General features: G+C 44.5%; 1 non-coding gene across 1 annotated transcript; it reads right to left on the bottom strand.

Annotated features, from left to right (window-relative positions):
- Positions 1-21,623: 21,623 nt before the first annotated feature.
- LOC112426021 (small nucleolar RNA U13) lies at positions 21,624-21,728 on the bottom strand. Its single transcript, XR_003017266.1, has one exon. It is a non-coding gene; the product is annotated as a small nucleolar RNA U13 (small nucleolar RNA).
- Positions 21,729-27,008: the final 5,280 nt, after the last annotated feature.

The following is a 27,008-nucleotide window of genomic DNA, read 5'->3' as shown; positions in this document are numbered from 1 at the left end:
CGCGGCTAATTTTTTGTATTTTTAGTAGAGACGGGGTTTCACTGTGGTCTCGATCTCCTGACCTTGTGATCCGCCCGCCTCGGCCTCCCAAAGTGCTGGGATAGTATTTCCTTTAAGGAATTTTGTCAGCCTTTTGTCCGAAAATATTTTTCTCTCACCTTCAATTTTGAAGGTTATTTCCAATGAATATATAATTTGGGATAGGCAGTTGTTTTCTCTCAACACTTTGAAGATCTCATTTTATTTTCTTCGAACTTGTTCTGTTGGGAAACTAGCTGTCCTATTGCTCCTTTGAAGGTAATTGTGTGCGTGTGTGTGTATGTGTCTTAAGATTTTTTCTTCATTTTTAGCAGTTTGACTGTGATGTACCTAGCTGTGGCTTTATTTGTATTTATCCTGCTTTAGATTAATATTGATTCTTAAATATATGGCTCATCTTTCATTTGTTTTAGAAAATTGTCAGCCATATCTCCAAAATATTGCCTTTGTTCCAATTTATCTCTTCTTTCCCGCTGGAACTCCAATTACCCTTTGTTAGATCTAGTCATTGTAACCTATGTTTCTTACACTGTTTTCTTCTTTTTTTCCTTCTGTACTTTGTCATGCATTTTTTTTTCTCTTCATCTATCTTCCAGTTCATCAATTATTTCGTTAGCTGTGTATAATATACTGTTAAACCTATCGATCAAGTTAATTTCAGTTACTGTATTTTTTTGTTCTCAATTTCCATTTGGTTCTTTTAACAGTTTCTAATTTTTTGCCAAAAAAATTTTTTTGAGGTGGAGTCTTGCTCTGTTGCCCAGGCTGAAGTGCAGTGGCGTGATATCAGCTCATTGCAACCACTGCCTTCCGGGCTCAAGTGATTCTCGTGCCTCAGCCTCCCGAGTAGCTGGGACTACGTGCGTTCGCCACCACGCCTGGATAATTTTTGTGTTTTTCATAGACAGGAGGTTTCACCATGTTGGCCAGGCTGGTCTCGAACTCCTGACCTCAAGTGATTCACCTGCCTTGGCCTCCCAAAGTGCTGGGATTACAGGCGTGAGCCACCATGCCCAGCCTAAATATTTTAAGTCTTTGAACATATTAACCACAGTACTTTTTAAATTGAAATCTAATAACCTCATCTGAATCTCTGTGGTTCTACTTCTATTGTCTAATTTTCTTCTTTTTCTCATTTATTCTCAGCCTCCCGAGTAGCTGGGATTACAGGCAGGCACTACCACACCCTGGCTAATTTTTATATTTTTAGTAGAGACGGGGTTTCACCATGTTGGCCAGGCTGGTCTTGAACTCCTGACCTCAGGTGATCCACCCACCTCGGCCTCCCAAAGTGCTGGGATTACAGGCGTGAGCCACCACGCCTGGCCCTCTCATTTATTCTTGAAGGACATTTTCACTAAGTATAGATTGTTATTTTCTTTGAGCTCACTGAAATTATGTTTTCATTATTTTTGTCAAAAAGTCCACTGTTTCTTCTTTGTAGGTAATATATCTTTCATGACTGTTTTTAAATTTTTACTTTTAAAGATTTTTTTTCTTCAGTTTTGATGTGATGTGTTAGGTATGGATTTCCTTTAGAAAGTCCTATTTGTGATGCATTGGGCTTTTGGAATATACGTATCAATGTCTTTTATCTCAGCTTCTATCACTTGAAAATATGCCTCTACCTAATTCTTGCTCTCTCTTCCTTCTGGAACTCCAACTACATGTATGTTAGACTTCTCACATCATTTCCCATGTTAACTTCTCCTTCATATTTTGTCTGTATGCTAAATTCTGGATAATGTTTTCTGAACCATCTTCCAATTGGCTATTCTTTCTTCATCTCTGTGTTATTTACTGTTAAACCTATCCATTGAATTTTCAGTTTTGCTTACTGTTTTTTTATTTCTAGAAGTTCTATTTTGTTTTTCCAAGTATTTGGGGTCATCTTTTTATACAAAAGTATGTTTGTTTTTCCAAGTATTTGGGGTCATCTTTTTTTTTAATAAAGTAAACTTTTGATTTTAGAAGAGTTTATTTTACTTTTGAGATGGAGTCTCGGCCGGGCGTGGTGGCTCAAGCCTGTAATCCCAGCACTTTGGGAGGCCGAGATGGGCGGATCACGAGGTCAGGAGATCGAGACCATCCTGGCTAACACGGTGAAACCCCGTCTCTACTAAAAAAATACAAAAAAACTAGCCGGGCGAGGTGGCGGGCGCCTGTAGTCCCAGCTACTCGGGAGGCTGAGGCAGGAGAATGGCATGAACCCGGGAGGCGGAGCTTGCAGTGAGCCGAGATCCCGCCACTGCACTCCAGCCTGGGCGACAGAGCAAGACTCCGTCTCAAAAAAAAAAAAAAAAAAAAAAGAAAAAAAAAAGAGATGGAGTCTCACTCTGTTGCCCAGGCTGGAGTGCAGTGGGATGATCTTGGCTCACTGCAACCTCTGCCTCCAGGGTTCAAGCAATTCTCCTGCCTCAGCCTCCCAAGAAGCTGGGATTACAGGCATGTGCTCCTACACCCAGCTAATTTCTGTATTTTCAGTAGAGATGGGGGTTTCATCATGTTGGCCAGGCTAGTCTCAAAGTCCTGACCTCAAGTGATCCACCCACCTTGGCTTCCCAAAGAGAATAGTTTCAGATTGACAGAAAAATTGCAAAGATAGTACAGAAAGTTCAAGCTGCAAAGATAGTACAGAGAGTTCCCATATACCCTGCCTTCAGTCTTGCCTACTGTTAACATCTGACATTATGGTACATTTGTTGCAACTAATAATCCAATACTGATATTATTAAATTCTTGACTTTATTCATATTTCATTAGCTTCCCTCAACGTCTTTTCTCTGTTCCAGGATCCCTCCCAGATATGTTATGTACAGTCATCACGTCTTAGCCTCCTCTGGACTGCAACAGTTCCTCACACTTCACCTATTTTTCGTGACCTTGACTGTTTTGAGGAGTACTGGTCATGTAGTTTACAGACTCTTCCTCAAATTAAGCTTGTCTGATATTTTTCTCATGGTTAGACTAAGGTTACAGGTTTTTAGGAAGGAGGCCGTAGAGGCGATGGGCCCTCATCACATCAAGGACACATGCTATCAATGTGACTTGTCACAGATTACATTAACCTTGATCACCTGGCCAAGATGATGCTTATGAAGTTTCTCCGCTGTTATTTTCCACCCGTCTTTTAATACTGTCCTCATTGGAAGTAAAACTCTAAGCACAACCTGTACTTAAGGTGTGGGGAGTTAAGTTTTACCTCCCTGGGGAGTCTGTGTATACATAAATCATGTAGAATTCTTCTATATAGGAGACTGTCCATTCTGCCTCATTTCATTTATTAATTTTTTCAACTGTTTATATTACTGTTGAGTCATGGATTTTTTTTGACAGACTGTCACCCAGGCTGGAGTGCAGTGGTACCATCTCAGCTCACTGCAACCTCCACCTCCCGGGTTCAAGCGATTCGCCTGCCCCAGCCTCCTGGATAGCTGAGATTACAGGCACGCGCCACCACGCCTGGCTAATTTTTAATATTTTTAGTAGAGACGGGGTTTCACCATGTTGGTCAGGCTGATCTCAAACTCCTAATCTCAGGTGATCTGCCCGCCTTGGCCTCCCAAAGTGCTGGGATTACAGGCGTGAGCCACTGCACCTGGCTGGATATTTCTTTTATACTTCAGGTTATAATTCAGCACTACATTTTTCATTTTATTTCCCCTGTCCAAATTGTTCCAGCTTTGGCCATTGCTAGCTCCCCTCAGGTGCCTCCTGTGTCCCTTTGACACAGCCCCATCATTTTGTTGTTTGAGTACTTCCTTATTTCTGGCCCTTCAAGATGCTCCAGGCTCATTTTGTATTTTTCCTGCTCCAGTCCTAGAATCAACAATTTCTCCGAGGAACCCTGGGTTCCTTCTTTTTTTTTTTTTTTTTTTTTTTTGAGATGGAGTCTCGCTCTGTCACCCAGGCTGGAGTGCTGTGGTGCAATCTTGGCTCACTGCAACCTCCACCTCCCCGGTTCAAGTGATTTTCCTGCCTCAGCCTCCCAAGTAGCTGAGACTACAGGCGCACGCTACCATGCCCAGCTAATTTTTGTATTTTTAGTAGAGACAGGGTTTCACTATGTTGGCCAGGATGGTCCCAATCTCTTGACCTTGCGATCCGCCTGTCCTGACCTCCCAAAGTGCTGGGATTATAGGCACGAGCCACCACACCAAGCCCCTGGTTCCTTTCAGTGGAGAATATGGTATTAGAAACCAAGAAGGGTCACTGTTTAGATATTTCTTCTTGCAGATATTTTAAATCACGTCTTTTATTCTTTAAATAAAGCAAGCATTTAAAAAATTGGTCTCAGCCGGGCGCGGTGGCTCATGCCTGTAATCCCACACTTTGGGAGGCCGAGGCAGATGGATTGATCACCTGAGGTCAGGAGCTCGAGACCAGCCTGGCCAACATGGTGAAGCCCCGTTTCGACAAAAAATACAAAAATCAATGGGGCGTGTTGGCGCGCACTCCTGTAATCGCAGCTACTCGGGAGGCTGAGGTGGGAGAATCACTTGAACCCAGGAGGTGGAGGATGCCATGAGCCAAGACTGTGCCACTGCACTCCAGCCCGGGCAAGAGTGAGATTCCATCTTTAAAAAAAAAAAAAAAAAGTCTCTGAAGTTTTGGTATGTCTGTTTCTGCACTCAGTTGTTTCAACTGGCTCCCACTCCTGGTGCCTTGTTCTCCTGTTTGGTTATTATTAATTTTTTAAAAATAGAGACAGGGTCTTGCTCTGTCACCCAGACTGGAGTGCAGTGGCATGATCGTAGCTCATGGTAGCCTCCAACTCCTGGGCTCAAGCAATCCTCCTGCGTCAGCCTCCCCAGTATCTGGGACCACAGTTATGCACCACCACCTGCCCGGCTAATTTTATGTTTTGTAGAGACGAGGTCTTGTTATGTTGCCCAAGCTGGTCTCCAACTCCTGCGGCTCAAGAGAGCCTCCTGCCTCAGCGTCCCAAAGCACTTACAGGTGTGAGCCAATATTTTTTACTTTATACTGGTCACTGTACTTGAAAAATTATTTTGGAGATTCACTGAAGCCCAAGATGAAGCGGCTTTTCTCAAAAAGATTTTACGTTTACTTTTTCTTCTTGGATTACTCCTCATCTGTGACCATTTTAGATGAGGATACAATTGTAATTTCTCTGAACTACCCAGACAGACACTGAACTTGTGCTGCAAATTCACGCAAAAGCCAGCTTCATGGGCACAAGATTTTCTTCCTTTTCCTTTTCTTCCTGCTCCAAGTATCCCAAGTCAGTGCAATCCCAGCTTAGTCTGTAAAAGGTCTCCTGTTATTTTCTCTACCTTGGACAGGCCCTGGCATTGTTTTATGTCCAAATTTTCTCATTAATACACTAAAATTGAAGCACAAGTGTTTCTTATTAGCATACCACCTTGGGGTAAGCGTGGTTTTGTGCTTTAAAATTATCTTTCTATAGGCTTCTGCTTTTTTCTTGGAGCTTAGCCTGGAATTTACTTACTTTTCCATTAGCTTTTTAATGCTCTTAAGATTTAAAATTTTAAGCCAAGTGCAGTGGCACGCATCTGTATTCCCGCCTACTCAAGAGCCTGAGGCAGGAGGATTGCTTGAGGCCAGGGAGTTCGAGACCAGCTTAGGCAACATAGTGAGACCTCCATCTCTTAAAAAAAAAGCAAAAAGATTTACAATTTTATAAAGTCCTTAAAACGGCATGAAAAGAAAAAAATAAAATTTTACATCACATATTTGTTTTCAATGGGATGGTTAGTATAAATAGTACAGCCTATCTTTCCCAGAAATAGCTTTTTAAATCTAGGGACACTGTCTTTCTTGGTTCTGGTAAATTCTCAGACATAATCACCTTAAATATTACTACCTCCTGATTCTAGTTTCTCTCTCTGGAACTTTTATTAAATATGTTTTGGTGCTTTTCAATCTATCCTCCAGCTCTGAACTACTTTTTCATATTTTTCATCTCTTTATCACTGACTCGCTCGGAATGACTTCCTCAGCTCAGCCTTCTAAATCACAAACTCACTCTTTGTGTCCATTCTCTTGTTTATCTCATTATGCTGGGCACTTGTTACTTTGTTCCCAGATTCATTCCCCATCCTACTCTGCCCCATGCTGTGTTGCAGGGAACTCTATACCCCATGGTCTTTTCTGTTTAAGTTTGGCCGGTGGGAAGTATTGGCAGATGACTTGAGGGAGAGATAAGAGTGAAACTAGGGTATTTCTCTCCCTCTGTCTCTGCTTTAAGCAATGTCTCTGGAAGAGACTGTGTCTCCATCTCCTGCCAGATAGCTGCACCTTCCATGGTCTCAGATCCTGCTGTGGTTCTAGTCCCGATCAGATAGCTCTAAATGCTGGATTCTTGTAACACACCCTCCTTCTGCTGCCCCTTTAGCCACAGGGGAGGTGGCAGCTTTTTTCTTTTTTTTCCTGTTTTGAATCTCTAGGATGCCTCACCATCCCCTCTTGGCTTCTAAGTTCCTCTATCACCTGTGTAATAAATTCCTTCTATAAACATGCCTCTGTTGAAAGTATTTAGAGAGATTTTTCTTTTCCTAACTGGACCCTGACTGACATGCCATCTAAAAATTAGTTCGGTGGCTTTAAAAAGGTTTCCAAGAGTTTCATCTATTTTTATTATTATTATTAGTTTTTGAGACAGAGTCTTGCTCTGTTGACCAGGCTGGAGTGCAGTGGTGCACTCTTGGATTACTGCAACCCCTGCCTTCCGAGTTCAGGCAATTCTCCTGCCTCAGCCTCCCGAGTAGCTGGGACTACAGGCATGCGCCACCATGCCCAGCTTTTTATTTTTTAAATTTTTAGTAGAGATGGGGTTTTAACATGTTTGCCAGGCTGGTCTTGAACTCCTGGCCTCAAGTGATCTGCCCACCTCAGCCTCCCAAAGTGCTGAGATTATAGGCGTGAGCCACCGCGCCTGGCTGAGTTTCATCTATTCTTGATTCATAGCCACCTGCTTTTGTTTTGTTGATTTTTTTGAGATGGAGTTTTGCTCTTGTTGCCCAGGCTGGAGTGCAATGGCATGATCTCGGCTCACCGCAACCTCTGCCTCTCAGGTTCAAGCTATTCTCCTGCCTCAGCCTCCCAAGTAGCTGGGATTGCAGGCAGGTGCCACCATGCCCGGCTAATTTTGTATTTTTTTTTTTAGTAGAGACGGGGTTTCTCCATGTTGGCCAGGCTGGTCTCAAACTCCTGACCTCAGGTGATCCACCCACCTTGGCCTCCCAAAGTGCTGGGATTATAGGCGTGAGCCACCGTGACCGGCCTGTTTGTTGACTTTAATTGCACTCATTTTTAAATCCTTTCCAGATTGCTGTATTACTTGTTTTCTTTTATGTGAATCTTCTTATATGTTGGGTTTAATTGTAGCCTTTGTAATTTTTTTTTTTTTTGAGTGCTCATCTTACATGGAGGCTTTCTTTCTTTCCCACTCTCCCTGGAAAATGCTTTTATGATTGCTTCAGCCCAGTGTCCTGAGAACAAAGTTCAGTGGCTCTGGGCTCTTGCCCTGTGAGTATATCACAATTCCAAACCAGGAGCTCGCATGAAATGTATTCCTGGTGGCTGCTGAGTAAATATCTCTGCTTTTCCACTCTATCACAGGCAAGAACTTTGTTTCTAGTTGCACTCTCAAGCAGCTAGGTAAGAATTTTTCAAACATAGCTGGTTGAGCAGAAGCTCAGTGCATTACTTTTCCTGTGAATAGGGATACAGTGGTTCCTTATTTCTTGGAGTTCAAATTCCAGACTTCGCTCTTTGTGTCAGGTCCTGGGTGCTATGGGCCAGTGCGTTAAGCTCCCACTTATTGCAGTGAGTTTCCACTAAGTTTCCAGTACATGAATTTTATTTTATTTTATTTTGAGACGAAGTCTCGCTCTTTCACCCAGGCTGGAGCGCAGTGGTGCGATCTCGGCTCACTGCAAACTCCGCCTCCCGGGTTCACGCCATTCTCCTGCCTCAGCCTCCCCAGTAGCTGGGATTACAGGCGCCCGCCACAACGCCCGGCTAATTTTTTGTATTTTTAGTAGAGACGGGTTTTCACTGTGTTAGCCAGGATGGTCTCGATCTCCTGACCTCGTGATCCACCCGCCTCGGCCTCCCAAAGTGCTGGGATTACAGGCGTGAGCCATGGCGCCCGGCCCAGTCCATGAATTTAAAAAATCATGTCCTTGAGTATTTTATGAAACACACCATCATTTCTTACATTTTTGAAACACAGTGAGGAAAGCCTATGTTCCCCCTGAATCGACACAGAACAGTGGGACACAGTACAGAACCACTGTTTTGTCTAAAGTCTTGCTACTTAAAGTGTGGTCTGTGGGTTCACTTTAAATGCAAAATCTCAGGTCCACCTGGGACTTGCTGAATCAGAAACTGCTCTTTAACAAAATTCTGCAGATGATTTGCATACATATTAAAGTTTGAGGAGCACTAGTTTAAGGGTTAGTTCCAGTATAACCAACCTGAACAAAATCAGACCTTTAGAAAGCTTTTATTCCCAGCTGGGCGTGGTGGTTGACACCTATAATCGCAGCACTTTGGGAGGCCAAGGCAGGTGGATCACTTGAGGCCAGGAGTTCGAGACCAGCCAGGGCAACATGGCAAAACCCTGTCTCTATTAAAAATACAAAAATTAGCTGGGCATGGTGGCATGTGTCTGTGATCCCAGCTACTGAGGAGGCTGAGGCGAAAGGATCACTTGAACCCAGGTGGTTGCAGCGAGCTGAGTTCACACCACTGCACTCCAGCCTGGGTGACAGAGTGAGACTCCATGTAACAACAACAAAAAAAGCTTTTAATTCCCTTCCTCCCTCTCCTGTCTCCCATGTTGATATATCTTGAATTTTAGTTACAATTTGGTATTAAAGACTATGAATTTTACAATCAATAATAACTTAGACCTACCACATATGTTATTAATTTCTTTGTTGTCTATTGCTTCTTGCATCCTACTATTTCTTTTGGTTTCATTTTTTAATGTATGTTTTTGAGAAAGAGTCTCACTCTGTCACCCAGGCTGGAGTGCAGTGGTGTGATCTCGGCTCATTGTAGCCTCAACCTCTTGGCCTCAAGTGATCCTCCCACCTCAGCCTCCTGAGCAGCTGGGGTCACAGGCATGTGCCACCACTCCTGGCTATTTTTGTATTTTTTGTAGAAATGGGATCTCACTATGTTGCCCAAGCTGGTCTTGAACTCCTGAGATCAAGCGATCCTCCCTCTTTGGCCTCCTAAAGTATAGGAATTACAGGTGTGAGCCACTGTGCCCAGCCTGGTTTCATTTTTCTCTTACTGAAGTGCTCTTGGAGCATCTGTTACGATCAAATGTCTGAATCCTTGTAATCTGATGTTTTTATTTTGCCCTCATTCTCGAAGGACAATATTAATAGATATAGAATTTGAAGTTCAAAGATATTTTCCCTGGCAGAGTGTGGTGGCTCATACCTGTAATCTCAGCACTTTGGGAGGTTGAGGCAGGTGGATCACCTGAGGTCAGGAGTTCGAGACCGGCCTGGCCAACATGGTGAAACCCTGTCTCTACCAAAAATACAAAAAATTAGCTGGGAGTGGTGGCAGGTACCTGTAATCCCAGCTACTCGGGAGACTGAGACAGGAGAATCGCTTGAATCCAGGAGGCGGAGCTTGTGGTGAGCCGAGCTTGTGCCACTGCACTCCAGCCTGGGCAACAAGAACAAAACTCCATCTCAAAAACAGACAAAGAAAGAAAACAACAAACAACAAAAACCAAAGATATTTTCCCTCAGCACTTAGCAACTATTACTCTATTATCTTCTTGCAGTCATAAAAAAGCAAAACCAAAAAAACATCTTTTTACTCTGAAACATTTTAATCTTACAGAAAAGTAGAAGGAATAACACAATGAGACCCCAGATATCCCTCCCTTGACTTCAGCAATGATCAATATATTTGCATCTATTTTGCTGATGGGAAATCTGATGTTAATCTCGTTCTCATCTCTGGGGGGGTCTTTTTGTTCTGGTAACTTTTAGGTAGGTAGCTCTTCATCCTTCTTGTTCTGAAAACTTACCACAGTGCCTATGTTTTTTTTTAAACTCCTGATTAGCATTCAGAGAGGTCTCTCGCAATCTAAGGACTTGTGTTTTGGTGCAGTTCCAGGAATTTGTTGACTATTATTTTTTGAATATTGCTTCAATTATCTCCTTCTGGAAATTCTTTCAGAGGAATTTGTAACTACTGAATCTTTTCTCCATGTGTCTTTACAATTTTCTTCATTCTTTTCATCCCTTTATCTCTGTGCTTTGTTCTGGGAAAATTTCTCAATATAGCCTTCAGCTTCCTGGCTTATCTTTCAGCTGTGTATAATCTGCTATTCACTGATACATTTTTTGGTTGCTAAGCTTTTAATATTTTATGGTTACAATGTTTGATTGTGTACTTCTCTCCTCTAGGAAAATTCTCCTGGGTGCATCCCTAGTGGAAATGGTTATCTAAGGGCCTAACTGGCAGAGAGGCGGGCCACACAGGAACACGTTGGCTACAGTGTGAGCCCGGACCTCCCAGCAGCGAGGGTCGCCATCTTCCTGAGGTGAAGGGTGAAGGTCTTAGCTTAACTGATAGAATCTACTAACTACTTTTAAACAGCAAAGGAATTTTCTTTCTTTCTTTCTTTTCTTTTTCTTTTTTGACAGAGTTTCACTTTTGTTGCCCAGGCTGGAGTGTAATGGCACGATCTTGGCTCACCACAACCTCCGCCTCCCAGGTTCAAGTGATTCTCCTGCCTCAGCCTCCTAAGTAGCTGGGACTACAGGCATGTGCCACCACACCCAGCTAATTTTTGTAGTTTTAGTAGAGATGGGGTTTCTCCATGTTGGTCAGGCTGGTCTTGAACTCCTGACCTCAGGTGATCTGCCCACCTCGGCCTCCCAAAGTGCTGGGATTACAGGCGTGAGCCACCGCGCCCAGTCTATTTCTACTTTTTATTGAGGAATGGAATAAAGTACTTAAAGAGCATTAATACATTATACACCTTAACTTTTACATGTGTATACACTTGCGTAATCACCACCTGGATCAAAATATAAATGATCCTCAGCCTTCCAGAAGTTCTTTGTGCCTCTTCCCAGTATGAACCCCCTCTTCCCACTACAAGTAACCATTTCCTCTGATTTCTATCATCATCGATTAGTTTTCCTGTTTTTGAACATTATATACATGGAATTACACCATATGTATGTGTCTGACTTCCTTTGCTAAACATACAGTTACAAGATTCATCCTTGTCGTGTATATAAGTTGTCCTTTTATATTGCAGTGTAATGTTCTATTGGATGAATAGATCACAGTTTACATATTCATTCTCCTATTTACAGACATTTGGTTCTTTTCCAGTTTTTAGTTATGCTGAATAAAACTTCCAGGAACATTCTCATTCATGTCTTTTGGTATACATATGCATTCATTTCTCTTGGGTGCAAACCTAGGAAAGAGATTGTTGGGCCATAGACCAGGCATGTATTTAGCTTTAGTAGATACAGTTAAATAATGTTCCCAAAGTGGTTGCACCAATTTATATTCCCATCAGCAGTGTATGAGAGTTCCACTTGCTCCACATCCTTGCCAATACCTACTATTATGAGCCTTTTAATTTTTAGCCATTCTGGGGATTTGTAGAGGTATCTCATGGTTTTAATTTGCATTTGCCTGATGAGTAGTGATACTGATCACTGGAACAGATGAGATTTTCCTAAAGAAAGTCTCAACAATGTCTCCCATCCCACATGACCTTACAATGTAACTTTGGCATTCTTCCTATGGAGAGGTGGCATCTGTGTTCCCTCCCCTTGAATCTTGTGACTATGGTGGAAATGGTAACATGTGATTGCTGAGGCTAGGTCTTAAGAGGCATTACCTAGTTTTTTGAGACACCCAGAGTTTTTTGGAGCCCAGAGCTTCCATACAAGTAGTGAAACTAACCTGACGTCACTATGCTATGACGAAGCCCAAACAAGCTCATACAAAGAGATCATGGGGAGAGCCCTTGAGGCTACGTGAGAAGAAAAAGATTTCCAGCCAGCCCCCCACTGCTCCAGTCCCCCACTGGTCCAGTTCTAACTATCATTTGACTACAACTGCATGAATCCCACTAAGCCAGACCCTCCCAGCTAATACAGTCATCAATACTTGAATGTTGCTTTAAGCCAATCTCCCTCAATTGGGGAAGATTTTGCGCCGCCCCCCCACCCCCGCCCACGGATGTGTGGCAATGCCTGAAGATATGGCCATAACTTGGGGGTGGGCGCATGGTGGTACTTGCTTCCAGTGAGTGGAGACCAGGGGTGCTGCTAAACATCCTGCAGGACACAGGACAGCCTCCAGGACAAAGACTTATCTGGTCCCAAATGCCAACTGTGCTGAGATTGAGAAACCCTACTTAAACTACATAATCCACTACATTTTAGGTTGATTTGTAATGTAGCAAAAGTACTAGAACAATCATGCTGGCAGAGAGGGAGTTTATTTTTATTTATTTTTGAGACAGAGTTTCGCTCTTGTTGCCCAGGCTGGAGTGCAATGGCACGATCTCAGCTCACTGCAAACTCCGCCTCCTGGGTTCAAGCGATTCTCCTGCCTCAGCCTCCCAAGTAGCTGAGATGACAGGCACCTGCCACCACACCCAGCTAATTTTTGTATTTTCAGTAGGGGCGGGGTTTCACCATGGTGGCCAGGCTGGTCTCAAATTCCTGACCTCAGGTGATCCACCCAACTCGGCCTCCCAAAGTGCTGGGATTACAGGCATGAGCCACCGTGCCTGGCCCAAAAGGGAGTTTATTAAAGAAGATTAGTTCACTGGCTGGGCGTGTTACTCAGCCAGGAGTACTGCTCAAACTGCATCACTGGGTGTCCAGTGAAGACCACTGGATGTGAACCCACAGCTTGCACCTGTGATAGTGAGAAATGGATTCCAGAACCTCTGGATTCTGGACGCCGATGCTACCCTCACCAGAAATTAGGTTCCATGTGTTTCCTGCTTCTTCACATTGCTCACTTTGGAATCAGTCCAATTTTGAGATGGCTGAGGGATGAGCCCTGGGTCATGTGTGAACTCTCTGCAAAGGAAGCTGAGAAAGCAAGTTCTCTGGCTTCTACCAGGGAGGCAGGACTAATGAAGCTTCCAAAGATGCTGGGAAGCCACGAACCTTGGCAAGATTCCTTGGCACTATGTTGTGATAAGGTTGTTGCAAACACCTTTGGGCTATTTCGTTGTTTTTTGTTTTTTGTTTTTTTAACTTATTTAAAATAATACTGTCTGTTATTATACCTTTTGGACTAGAGATTTTACTTTAGAGATTATAATCCCAAGGAAATTACCACTCAGCTATAGTAACATGGTACTTATTGCCCTTATTGATAGTAACTACTGAAAACCAGAAATAGCTCAAGCATATAAAACCATGAAACAACAGACTCATTTGTGATATAACAAACGTCTAAGATTTCCATGGATGGTATGAATTCCAAATATTAGGTCACATTGTCTTCATCTGTTTATGCTTGGCCAGACCATGCATCCAGTTTACTTTGAAATGTGTGGTCACTGTGACTATGTAATTTTATCCTGATGGAATATTATAACAAAAAAATTAACTCTATGCTTTACTAGGTGAATATATGGAAAGTGGGTACAAAATGTTTTATGAAAGAAACAGAAGAGTCTAAATACACTCATTACAGTCATGGAAAATTAGTGTTTGCATAATGCGAAAGGTTTGCTTTTGGTTTGTAAGTTATTTAATATTGAAAAAGGAAATTCCCTTTTGTTTTTCCTAATGTGTGTATTAACCTCAGAGCTTCTGAAGAGTTTGCCCAATAGGTGGCAGTACTGGATAAGAGCAGACAGAAACTGCTGCAGGCTGCCTTCAAGAGCTGTTTCTCAAACTTTGGTGTACATACCAATGATGTTGTTAAAACACAGCTTGTTGGGCCTCACTGCACTCGGAGTTTCTGAGTTACTAGATGTCTTAGTCCCGTAGTGCTGCTATAACAAAATACCCGAGACTCAGTTATTTATAACAAAATACCCGAGACTGAGTTATTGATAAAGAACAGAAATGATGCCTCACAGTTCTGGAGGCTGGGAAGTCCAAGATCAAGGAAGTCCAAGATCACTGATAGGTTTAGTGTCTGGTGAGGGCCTGCTCCATGGATGGGGTCTTCTCCCAGCGCCACCCTCACATAGTAGAGGGCAGAGGGGCAAAAAAAGGCCTAAGCCAGTTCCCTGCAGCCCTTTTATATGGCACAGATCCATTCATGACAGCAGAACCCTCATGGCTTAATGCCTCTGAAAGGCCCCATCTCTTAATATTGCCACCATGGGGATTCCCTTTCAACATGAATTTTGGAGGGGATGCCTTCAAACCATAGCAGCAGGTTTGGGGTGGGGCCCGAGAATGTGCATTTCTAACAATTTCCCAGGTGAAACTGATGCTGCTGGTTGGGGATCACACTTGAGAACCACAGCCTTCTCGCACAGGGAGCTTCTTAAAGTGCAGATCATTCTTCTCTCCTTCCTCATAGCATCCCCCCGCCGCCCACCCCACTGCCATGTGTTAATGGAGGAGCTTGGCCACTTTTCCCCTTGAAATACTTTATTTCTTGGTTCCCACAATATCCCACTCACCTCTTTTGCCTTCTTTCATTTTTTTACTATTTTATTTTTAAAGAGATGGGGTCTGGCTATGTTGCCCAGGCTGGAGTACAATGGCTATTCACAGGCATAATCATCACAGCACACTCTGTGTTAATGGGGAAACTGGGCCAGCCACTTGGAGGTGGGGGGCCCTGCAAACAAATGTTTCTTCCTGGCCTACTCGACCTTCTACATCCCATCTTCCATTTGAAGGGAGTAAATGGGCACGATGGAGGGAATGCCCTTTATCTATCGCTTCCTGGAGGCACTGACAGACCTCACAATGGAGTCTAACTCAGGACCCCATTACTGGTATCTCTGGTCCCCTACCTGGTAAGCCCTTTGTCCACTTTGGGATACTTCCTGTCTTGCTGCGGGCATCCTGGCATTCTTTGCACTTCCCTCTTCCCTCCCTTCTGCGAACACTGATCTTACAGTGAACTTCAGACTTTGCTTTAACTCCCTTCTGGGTTTGGTATGTCGTGTGTTCTAACTACTGAAGAGCTTGCTTCCGACGCATAGAAATCCAAGCAAAATTTAGCACTGGATATTTTAACTCTCTCCTCAAACCCTCCACCTCTCCTCCTCTCTTTTCACTCTCTCAGCTGAGCTTGACTTTGCTTCCTACTTCACTAAGGAAATGGAAATTATTAGAAGAGCATGTGCACAAGTTCCCAGCACAGCAGCTACCCTTCCCCCTGCATCTGGACCCGTGATACTCCACTTCCTCTCCAATAAGATGAATGACTTATGTTCCTGGCCAACTGCAGCCTCTCCACTGCGTGCTAGATTCTATCCCCTTTCAAGAACAGGCTGTGGCAATTCTCCCCTCTCTACCACATCACCAGCTTTCTCCTGTTTACTGCATCATTCCCATCAGCATACACATGTGCTACTATTTCTTCGATATTAATTAGTAAGAGTTGCTTCTGGGCTGATGCCTGCAATCCCAGTGACTCAGGAGGCTGAGATAAGAAGACTGCTTGAGGCCAGGAGCTGAAGACCACCAGCCTGAGCAACATAGTGACACCCTGTCTCTAGAAAAAAAGAAAAATGTACCTGGGTATAGTGCTGTGTGAGCCTGTAGTCCTAGCTGCTCGGGAGGCTGAGGTGGGAAGATTGCCTGAGCCCAGGAGTTCAAGGCTGCAGTGAGCTATGATTGTGCCACTGCACTCCAGCCTGTCTGTGCTCTGCTCAGTACTCCAGCCTTAAAAAAAAAAAAAAAAAAAAAAAAAGCCTGGGCATGGTGGCTCACACCTGTAATCCCAGCACTTTGAGGCTGAGGCAGGCAGATCACGAGGTCAGGAGTTTGAGGCCAGCCTGACCAACATGGTGAAACCCCGTCTCTACTAACAATACAAAAATTAGCCGGGTGTGGTGGCAGGCGCCTGTAATCTCAGCTACTCAGGAGGCTGAGGCAGGAGAATCGCTTGAACCCGGGAGGCGGAGGTTGCAGTGAGCTGAGAGACTCCATCTCAAAAAAGAAAAAAAAACAATAAAAATAAAAAGTTGCTTCTGTTTATTGTCTCTAATTTTTCTGCTTCTATTCTCCCATGAACTTACCCAATCAGGCCTCATCTCTCTACCAAACTGCAACTGCCCTAGTCACAAAAGCTCTCCAACATTTGCCAAGTCCAGTGATCACTTCTCAGTCCTTAGGGGCAGCATTTGACATGTTGATCACTTTCCCCTTGAAATACTTTACTCCTTGGCTCCCACAATACCCCACTCACTTCTTTTGACTTCTTTTATTATTTTAAAGAGATAGGGTCTCGCTATGTTGCCCAGGCTGGAGTACAATGGCTATTCACAGGCTCAAGCATCACAGCACACTAGAGCCTCAACCTCCTGGCTCGGCCTCCCAAGTAGCTGGGACTCCAGGTGCGCATCACCATGCCCAGCTGTCTCTTCTCTTTTTGAGAAAGGGTCTCTCTCTGTTGCCCAGGCTGGAACGCAGTGGCACCATCATAGCTCACTGCAACCTTGCCCTGGGCTCAAGCGATCCTCCCACCTCAGCCTCCAGAGTAGCTTGGACTACAGGTGTGCACCACCATGTCTGGATAATTTTTTTTTCTTTGAGACAGAGTCTTGCTCTGTCGCCCACCTTGGAGTGCAGTGGCATCATCTTGGCTCACTGCAACCTCTGCCTCCCAGGTTCAAGCCATTCTCCTGCCTCAGCCTCCAGAGTAGCTGGGATTACAGGTGCCCGCCACCTCGCCCGGCTAATTTTTGTATTGTTAGTAGAGACGGGGTTTCACCCTGTTGGCCAGGCTGGTCTTGAACTCCTGACCTCCGGTGATCTGCCCACCTCAGCCTCTCAAAGTGCTGGGATTACAGGCATGAGCCACTGCGCCCAGCCTAGCCTGGCTAATTTTTAAATTTTTCATAGAGATGGGGTCTTGGTATACTTCCCAGGCTGATCTCAAACTCCTAGGCTCAAGCAATCCTCCCACCTCAGCCTCCCAAATCGCTGGAGTGACAGGTGTGAGCTACTGTGCCCGAGCTGGCTTCTTTTTTTTTTTTTTTTTTGAGATGGAGTCCCACTTGGTTTCTCTTTTTGAGCACTCTTTCTTGTCCCATTTGCTGGGTCCTCTTCATTTTCCCAACTTCCAAGTGTTGAAGTGCCCCAACGTTTAATCCTTAAACCTCTTTTCTATCTACTCTCACTTTCTACGTGGTCTCCTTTAGTGTTTCAGGACTTCAAAGCCATCTATATGTCGATAACTCCCCAGTTTATATCTCAAGCCTGAACCCGTCTCCCTCCTGATCTGTGCATCCAACTGTCTACTAGACATCTCCATCTGGTGTGCGTTAGGCACCCCACTTGCCTGTCGCCAGCAGAGTCTTGGAGGTGTACCCTGCCCTCTACTTCAAGCTACTCCTGCAAACTTCCTCACCTCACCTCAGATGCCCTGACTCAGGACACAAACCTTAGCGTCATCCTCAATTCCTTTCTTTCTCCCATAACCCACATCCAGCCTGTCAGCAAATCTTCTTGGCTATATTTCCAAACGATCAACAGAATTCAGCCATTTCCCTTGACCTTTCTCTCTGTCTCTGACTGCTACCAAGATCTAAGCCACCACCAGTTCTCACCTGGGCTATTGAAATAGCCTCCCAACCTGTTTCTTGCTTCTGTCCTTGCCCACCTGCACTCTGTTCTCACCACAGCTGCCATCAATCTTGTTAAAACATAAGTCAAATAGTGTTATTCCTTTGTTCAATCCATCTGCTCCATTTTCTCAGAGTAACACTCGAGTTGTTCTTAAGACCTGCAAGGTCCAACATGCTCTGCGTCCTGGACTTCAAATCTCCCATTGCTCTCACCCTTGGTCACTGTATTAGTCAGGGTTCTCTAGAGGGACAGAACTAATAGGATAGATGTAACTATGAAAGGGAGTTTATTAGGGAGTATTGACTCACACGATCGCAAGGCAAAGTCCCATGACAGTCTGCTAGTTGAGGAGCAAGGAAGCCAGTCTGAGTCCCAAAACCTCAAAAGTAGGGAAGCTGACAGTGCAGCCTTCAGTCTGTGGCCAAAGGCCCAAGAGCCCCAGCAAACCACTGGTCTAAGAGTCCACTAAGTACAAGAGTCCAAAAGCTGAAGAACTTGGAGTCCGATGTTCGAGGGCAGGAAGCATCCAGCATGGGAGAAAGATGAAGAACAGAAGACTCAGCCAGTCTGCTCTTCCATCTTCTCCCACCTGCTTTTTTCTAGCCACACTGGCAGCCGATTAGATGGTGCCCACTCAGATTGAGGGCGGGTCTGCCTCTGCCAGTCACTGACTCAGATGTTAATCTCCTTTGGCAACACCCTCACAGACACACCCAGGAACCACACACTTTGCATCCTTCAATCCAATCAAATTGACACTATTAACCATCACAGTCGCTCTATTCCAGCAGCGTGTCCAGCACATGTCTACCTCAAGGCCTTTGGACTTGCTTCTCATGCTACCTAGATTTCTTTTTCCCAGATGTTTATTTGCATGATTCACTTCCTCACTTTCTGCAGACTTTTTTTTTTTCGTCAAAGCCACCTCCTCTGTAGACTTTGAGCAAAGTGGATTACACGCCATCATATGGGCGGGCCTCATTCAATCAGCTGAAGGCCTGGGGGAAAAAAAACGACCACAGTCCCCCCAGGAAGAAGGAATTCCACTTCCAGTCTGCCTTTAGACTCCAGCTGAAACATCCACTCTGCCCTGGGTCTCCAGTCCTCTGGTCTGCCCTGCAGACTTCAATCTGTCTTTCTCCCCACCACCTCATTTTTTCATCCTATTGGTATTTTCTGTTTCTCTGGAGAACCATGACTAATACAGATTTTGGTTCCCTGGCCAACTTATGTAGAATATAAACATCCATCCCCTGAGGCCAGTACGGAGGCTCATGCCTGTAACCCCAACACTGTGGGAGGCTGAGGTGGCAGATCATTTGAGGTCAGGAGTTCGAGACCAGCCTGGCCAACATGCTGAAACCCCACCTCTACTAAAAATATAAAAATTAACCGGGCGTGGTGGCGGGCGCCTATAGTCACAGCTACTTAGGAAGCTGAGGCAGGAGAATTGCTTGAACCTGGGAGGCAGAGGTTGCAGTGAGCAGAGATCGTGCTGCTGCACTCCAGCCTGGGTGACACGGCGAGATTCTGTCTGGAAAAAAAAAATCCATCCCCTGACATTTCATATCCCTTTTCCTGTTTTCTTAGCATATATCACTATCTAAAATACTATATATCTTACTCATTTATTTTGTTTATTGTCTGTATATTACCAGAATGTCACTTATATAGGAAATTTATCCATTTAGAGATTCTAGAGGCTCAGGAGTATATAATGAAACTAGCAGTTACATGTTACCATATGTCTAATGTGTAGTAGGTGCTGTTTTTGCTATTTTTTAAACAAATGAATGAATAACTAACTAAATGTATGAATGCTTGGTTGCTTGACTGGATGAGTGGATGAATAATGGTGACATGGCCCCCAAAATGTCACCCACTCAAGCCTACAGAGGTTTGAATCAGGCATGAGAAAATACCCAATACCACTGTTGGACTGAGGCAACTTGCTGATGAAGCATGACATGACTTATTGTGACTTTAACAGCGTGACTGAGTCACAGAATGTGCCCTTTTAATGTATTATTTTATTATTTACTTATTTATTTTTTGAGACAGGGTGTCAGCCTGTTGCTCAGGCTGGAGTGCGGTGGCACAGTCACAGCTCCCTGCGGCACTGACCTCCCTGGCTCAAGGAATCCTTTGTCTCAGCCTCCTGAGTAGCTGAGACTACAGGTATGTGCCACCACACCCAGCTAATTTTTAAATGTTTTTAGTAGAGATGAGGTCCTGCTATGTTGCCCAGGCTGGGAATATGCGTCTTTTGTTTGTTTTTGTTTGTTTTTTTTTTGAGACAGAGTCTTCCTCTGTTGCCCAGGCTGGAGTGCAATGGCATGATCTCGGCTCACGGCAACATCCGCCTCCCGGGTTCAAGTGATTCTCCTGATTCAGCCTCCTGAGTGACTGGGATTACAGGCATGAGGGTAATTTTTGTATTTTTAGTAGATATGGGGTTTCACCATATTGGCCAGGTTGGTCTCGAACACCCGACCTCACATGATCCACCTGCGTCAGCCTCCCAAAGTGTTGGGATTACAGGCGTGAGCCATTGTGCCTGGCAAAATATGCCCTTTTTAAAGGCCCATTCTGAAGAGGGAGGAGTTGGCTACAGAATAGGATACTTGCCAATGAGGCAATTAGCAAATATTTGTTGAGCACCTGCTGTATGCTTGAGACAAAAGAAAAAGCATTTATTTGAAGCATTTTACTGGCCCCTTCCTATGAAGTAGGCACCGCTGAGAACCAAAGGTGACTGAAACAAGGGCCCTTGACCTCAAAGAGCTGCCACTCTAGACAGGAAGACAAATTCTACACCAACAATCCAGATACGTAACGGCGCAAGATGGTAGTGGTAATGGAGACATCCCAATGAACTAAACATGGCATCCACTTCTATGACAAGTGTGGGATGTGGGGGTGGCAGGGGCTGGTCAGGGTGCAAGCCATCCAGGCAGGGGGCACCCCATGCGCAGACGTGAGGCTGGACCTACTTGACTCAGGAGCAGCTGGACAGCCCAGCTGTGTGGAGGGAGGTTTTCTTCTTCTGTTTTGGAGACAGGGTCTCGCTCTGTTGCCCAGGCTGGAGTGCAGTGGTGCAATCACGCCTCGATGCAGCCTCCACCTCCTGGGCTCAAGCAATCCTCCCACCTCAGCCTCCTGAAGTAGCTGGGACTAAGGTATGTGCCACCAAGCCCAACTAATTTTTTAAATTTTTTGTAGAGAAGGGATCAAGCTTTGTTGTCCAGGCTGATCTTGAACTCCTGGGCTCAAGTGACCCACTCGCCTCAGCCTCCCAAAGTGCTGGGATAACAGGCAGGAGCCACTGCACTCAGCCGGTTTTCTTTGAGTGGGTGCTCTGGACTAACGCAAGAAAAACAACTGGGGCTAAACTGAAATTATTTAGGAATAAAACCCTGCACTATCATTCACTCCTTCCAGGCTAGCATCAGGGAAAATTCTGAAATTTTTGGGTGGGCCCATATACCTCCCCCTCTCCCCTTTTTTCCTTTTTTGAGATGGAGTCTCACTCTATCACCCAGGCTGGAGTGCAGTGGTGGCTCACTGCAATCTCCACCTCCTGGATTCAAGTGATTCTACTGCCTCAGTCTCCTGAGTAGCTGGGATTACAGGAGTGTGCCCCCATGCCTGGCTAATTTTGTATTTTTAGTAGAGGCGGGGTTTCCCCATGTTGGCCAGGCTGATCTCAAACTCCTGACTTCAGGTGACTGGCCTGCCTCGGCCTTCCAAAGTGCTGGGATTACAGGCGTGAGCCACTGTGCCCAGCTCCCCGTTTTTCTACCTCAGATGATTAATGCACCGGCGTTGTAATGAGGTTTGAGGGAGGCACATCTCACACAGTGTCATGAGAACCCACTAATCAACCTTACGAACCACAAAAAGGGTCTATCCCTCCGTTTTGGAGAGGCATCATGGCATAATAGAAGACCACTGGCCTAAGGGCCTAAGGTCAAAATATCTGACCGTTAGCCAGAGCTTTACCTCTTTTTTTTTTTTTTTTTTTTTTTTAAGACAGCGTTTTGCTCTGTCACCCAGGCTGCAGTGCAGTGGTGCTATCTCGGCTCACTGCAACCTCCACCTCCCAGGTTCAAGTGATTCTCCTGCCTCAGCCTTCCGAGTAGCTAGGCTTACAGGCACCTGCCACCACACCTGACTAACTTTTGTATTTTTAGTAGAGACAGGGTTTCGCCATGTTGGCCAGGCTGGTCTTGAACTCCTGACTTCAAGTTATCCACCTACCTCGGCCTCCCAAAGTGCTGGGATTACAGGTGTGATCCACTGCACCTAGCCTACCACTTAATAATTATGTGATTTGGAGCAATTCATTTGGCTGCACAAAGCCTCAATTTCTTCATCTAATAAATGGAGAAAATAATGTCAACCCCATAGTCATCTCACAGGACTTCTGTGAGGGCCACATAAGAAGATGCTTGTGAAGACACTACATTAATTTGTAGTTCTGTACAGTTTTTAAGGGTTAGTGTTCTCACTGTGAACTCTTTTACAAACTTCAGAGTATAAACAGGTCACGTCTGTTTCATTTTTCCATCTTCAATTAAGATAGATTCAGGCATGGTTGGGTGTGGTGGCTCACACCTGTAATCTCAGCACCATGCGAGGCTGAGGCGGGTGGATCACTTGAGGTCAGGAGTACGAGACTGGCCTGGCCAATGTGGTGAAACCCCATCTCTACTAAAAATACAAAAAAAAATTAGCCTGGTATGGTGGTGCATGCCTGTAATTCCAGCTTCTCGGGAAGCTAAGGCAGGAGAATCGCTTGAACCCAGGAGGTGGAGGTTGCAGTGAACCGAGATCGCACCACTGCACTCCAGCCAGGGAGACTCCGTCTCAAAAAAAAAAAAAAAAAAAAAAAAGGATTCGGGCCGGCATATGCCTGGTGGTCAGGAAATCCAGTGGCGACCTCTCAGGCTCCTCCGTACTCCTCCAGGCAGCCAGAGAACATTGCAGGCCTTACACAGCCCACACAGAAGATCCTAGCTGACTGCTGCCTGGTGCTGGCATTGCTGTGGTTGGTCCTTTCTGCCTTCCAGTGTTACGAAGAACATTGGTCTCCCATGGCTGCCGATCAATGTTGTTACTCTTGCTGCTGTGAAGTTCCCCGGACCCAGCTCCTATCCCAGGCCAGTGTGTCCCCACTCTCTCTGTGATTTGCTCAACCAAGGGTACTCGACTCATGGCACATGGACATCCATAGGTCACAGGTTTTTTTTTTTCTTTTTGTAGAGATGGGGGTCTCGCTATGTTGCCCAGGCTGGTCTCAAACTCCTGGACTCAAGCAGTCCTCCTGTCTCAGCCTCCCGAAGTGCTGGGATTACACATGAGAGCCACTACACCCAGCCTGCATTAGTCTGTTCTCACACAGCTATAAAGAACTACCTGAGACTGGTTAATTTATGAGGAAAAGAGGTTTAATTGACTCCCAGTTCTGTAGGCTGTACAAAAGCATGGCTAGGAGGCCTCAGGAAACTTACAATCATGCAGAAGGCGAAGGGGAAGCAAGCACGTCTTACCACGGCAGAGCAGGAGAGCAAGTGAGTGCAGGGGGAGCGGGGGGAAGTACCACACTCGTAAACCATCAGATCTCACGAGAACTCACTATCATGAGAACAGCATGGGGGAAATCCACCTCCATGATCCAATCACCTCCAACCAGGTCCCTCTCTTGACATGTGAGGATTACAATTTGACATGAGATTTGGGCGTGGACACAGAGCCAAACCATATTACAACCTATAGGTCACAGTTCTTTGTGTCTGGTCCCATCAGTCACACAAGTTTGTCCGTTCCAGTGCCCTGATATCTTAGAAGTGCTGGACCCAGGATGGTCCAGGTATCTATATTTTGTGAAACTCACAACTATTGCCCCTTTTCCAGTCCTAGGGAGTTCAACAGCACCAGAGGGCTCATCCTATATCCCCTAAACACAATACAGAGATCACACCCTCTCTGAAGACACTTAGATTGTCTTCTCCACTAACTACTGCCCCAATCCACCAGGCAGTTTCTCTCCTTTGACCCTTCAAACATAAGAGACTCCTTTCTGGATCCCAGGACTCAGTTTCCTCCAATGCACTCAGCTTTTCAAACACACCGCAAGCTTATTTATGTTACACTTCCTCCCCCTTTCTGTTTTGAGAATTGTCTTAAGGTGGCTAAGGTGATAGATACCAGTGTCCAAAACCTAAGTTTATCTGATGTGAGGACATTGAGATATAGATATCTATAATATCTATTTATCTATCTATCGTCTCATGGCATACATTTTAATCCTTTAAATGATGAACTTTCTGAAACGCACTCTGCCCAAGCCTACATTCACAAACAGACTATGTGAGAAGTCTTTTATGGTCTGCTTCCTGGTGCAGAGACATCGTTGTATGGCAATGTTCTTGCTCTCCTTCTGCTGTCAGTCTGTGAGTGAATATCTCAAATTCTGGATCAATATCCCTGCCTTTTGCTGTCCTCTTTCATCTAATTCCCTATTTTCAGTGAAACTGGATAACAAAATTTGCCAGAGTAATGTACAAATAAAACATTGGTAAGTATTTAGCTCGGTAAATATTTGTTAAGTAAATGAATTGGGTGTTCAGTGATCTCTCGGGGACTTCTCTCATAGGCCAAAGTGCATGAGTGTTGTAACAGTAATTTCAGTGGCTCTGAGGCCTCTTTTGCCTCTGCCAGGGAGAGTTATATTCCACGGAGTTGGGGTTGCCAGGAGAGTGGCTTTCAGAAAAGTGCAGCATTGCAGATCTATTGTTTTCCAAAAGCAACAATTGTGAAAAAATTAAAAAGTAGTTTTGGACCACGAATCAGAGACCAAGGTTCTGTAGACTGGCCAATAGCTATCAGAGTGACTTTGGCAAGTCAACCACCTCTCTGGGTCTCTGTTTTCTAGCTTTTAGTAAAGTCACATTGGATTAGTAGTTGTTAACTATTTTTGGTTTGCAAACTCCTTTGCAAACCTGATTTAAAAAAAAATGAGCCCTCTTTCCATCTCCACACATATACACAAAACTCAGAGGCCGGTTTTTTCATGACCTCTCTATAACCTATTCCAAGACCCCCAAGTTAAGACCCTAATGTCGTGCCTTCGATGATCACCATAATTTCCTCCAATTTTGAATGATAGAAATTTCAGAAATTGCAATGTGTGACTTAGGGAAATTTTGAAGGGTGTAGAGTTGTTCTCAGAGCTCCTCAATTTTATGACCTCAGGAAACTATTCAAAAACCCCATCCTAAATATAATGTTTTAAACGTAAAGTGTGAAGTATGTTTCCCTACTGTGAGCCCAACTACAATTGTTGGCTCTTTGAGGTAATTTGTACATAATAAAAAGGAGTGTGCAGTATATTTTAACATGGTAATCATATAATAAAGTAGTTTACCTATTGTTCCTGAAACACCTGATTAATTTACTTTTATGGGGATATGTTTCAGAAGCAAGACAAATCAGTGGGAGACCGTGAAAGTGGCTGAGTGGTTACTAACTCATAAGCTTCTCTGTCGTCTGTCCCTCCTGACCCCCGCCACCATCCCTCCCCACTGCTGCCAACGTACCAAACTCAACCTTAACCCACCTATGAGTTCCTTTCCAGGTTCACAGACCCAGTAACTGCCTGACATTTTACGATGCCCCTACCCACTGGGCCCCCAGATGCTGAAACAAGGGTTTGGCAAACCAGTTGGTTCGGTTAAACCAATCAGGTTTGACCAATGACCCCACTCAGGTGGCCTTGACCTCATCTCATATGTTCCAATTGGTTCTTCATGAAAGCTAGTGAGAGTCATTTCCAAGGGTTGCCAAGAGAATCTAACTTATTATAGCAAGAGTAAAGAAAGGCCACAGATAAAACCAAGACTCGTGTTTCAGAACGCAAACCAGAAAATGGAAGCAAAAGATCCTATCTTTGGACCACGGGAAGGAAGACAAGAAAAACTGCAGAGAAATAGATGCCTGTGATTGAAGCAGTTCCTCAGTAATCGACACTAATCAGGGCAATGTTAGAATGGAATAATGTAGAATTCAATAGAAATGTATATTACATCCATTGGGAGCCAGATGACTTCATCACAGCTAATGTTATTACAATGAATATAAAAGGAAGTAATGATTCACCATTTAGTTACTTTCCTCCCTTCCCCCAACACCTTTTCTTCAGCTTTAACAAACTGGTCTGAAGCCAACTGCGACATCAGTTTAGTAATGACTTTAAGCACCATTTATGCTGCTATCATGGCAATTTAAATTGTCACTTTCTATTAAAAGGTCTACCTTAGAATGGTTTTAAGTGAAAGCGTTCCACACTGACAGTGCAATTAAACAAGAAAAAAAATCCTTTCTTGGGATGTCAGTGCAAACGCATTTTAAATAGTGGTTCAGCAGCGCCTTGCTAATTTAAACTACAGTATTGCTTTCTACTAAAGAATAGAAACTGATTTGGGCTTTTTTCCCTCCCTGTACTGTGTGACAGTTTGAATTGGCACTGTGTTCCAGTCAAAGCCCTGATGTGCCAATGGGGTCCCTGAACCTAAAGTGTATCCCTCCCAAGGCAGGCATTAAACAGAAATAATTTCCCCTTGTGAAGGGGAAGCTTCACCTTTCACAGCATTTGCTTTTAAAATTGCCCTTTTCTGATTCAACTTGCCTTTCTCAAACTGTGGTCTCACTTGCTCATCAGGGAGAGAATGGAGAGGTATGGGGGACCTACTTTATTGAGATGACAACTTTCTGAATCAAAAGTGGACAATCAGGAGGCCAAGGTGGGTAGATCACCTGAGGTCAGGAGTTCGAGACCAGACTGACTAACATGGTGAAACCCCATCTCTACTAAAAATACAAAATTAGTCAGGTGTGGTGGCACATGCCTGTAATCCCAGCTACTTGGGAGGCTGGGGCAGGAGAATCGCTTGAACCTGGGAGGCGGAGGTTGGTTGCAGAGAGCCAAGATTGCGCCATTGCACTCCAGCCTGGGCAACAAGAGCGAGACTCCATCTCAAAAAATAAAATAAAATAAAATAAAATAAAATAAAATAAATAAATAAAGGACAATCAACTAGAGAAAATTTAGTGTGGAAAAGAATTCTGAGTACGGGTATATGAATTTTTCTCTTTCAGATTTCTAAGTTTAGATCCTGAGGTGGT

The sequence above is a fragment of the Macaca nemestrina genome, chromosome X, assembly GCF_043159975.1.
Source record: "Macaca nemestrina isolate mMacNem1 chromosome X, mMacNem.hap1, whole genome shotgun sequence".
Lineage (NCBI taxonomy): Eukaryota > Metazoa > Chordata > Mammalia > Primates > Cercopithecidae > Macaca > Macaca nemestrina.
Note: the sequence above shows the minus strand (reverse complement) of the source record. Positions and strands in the feature narration are given on the sequence as shown.